This window comes from Plasmopara halstedii (assembly GCF_900000015.1).
Source record: "Plasmopara halstedii genome assembly, contig: Scaffold_658, whole genome shotgun sequence".
NCBI lineage: Eukaryota > Oomycota > Peronosporomycetes > Peronosporales > Peronosporaceae > Plasmopara > Plasmopara halstedii.
The window spans coordinates 1,152,815-1,153,163 of record NW_020187575.1 but is presented as its reverse complement, the minus strand read 5'-3'; positions in this window follow the sequence as shown (position 1 = coordinate 1,153,163).

The following is a 349-nucleotide window of genomic DNA, read 5'->3' as shown; positions in this document are numbered from 1 at the left end:
AGCATTTCTTATTGTATCAGACGCATTTGTTTGACGCGGTGGCAACCGTTTACGCACTTAAACTTTCGTCACATTGTTTCGACATGTAACATGATTTCTTATTGTATCAGATGCATCTGTTTGTCGCCGCGGCAGCTGTTTACGCACTCAGACATTCGTCACATTGGCAGAAGTTCAGATATCAAGTCAGATACAATTGTGAAGCTTTCAGACGTGTGACTACATTTCTAATTGTATTAAACGCATCCGTTTGGTGTGGCGGCAAATGTTTACGCACTCAAACGTTCGTCACATCGTCAGAAGTTGAGATATCAAGTCAGATACAATTGTGACGCTTTTGGACGTGTAC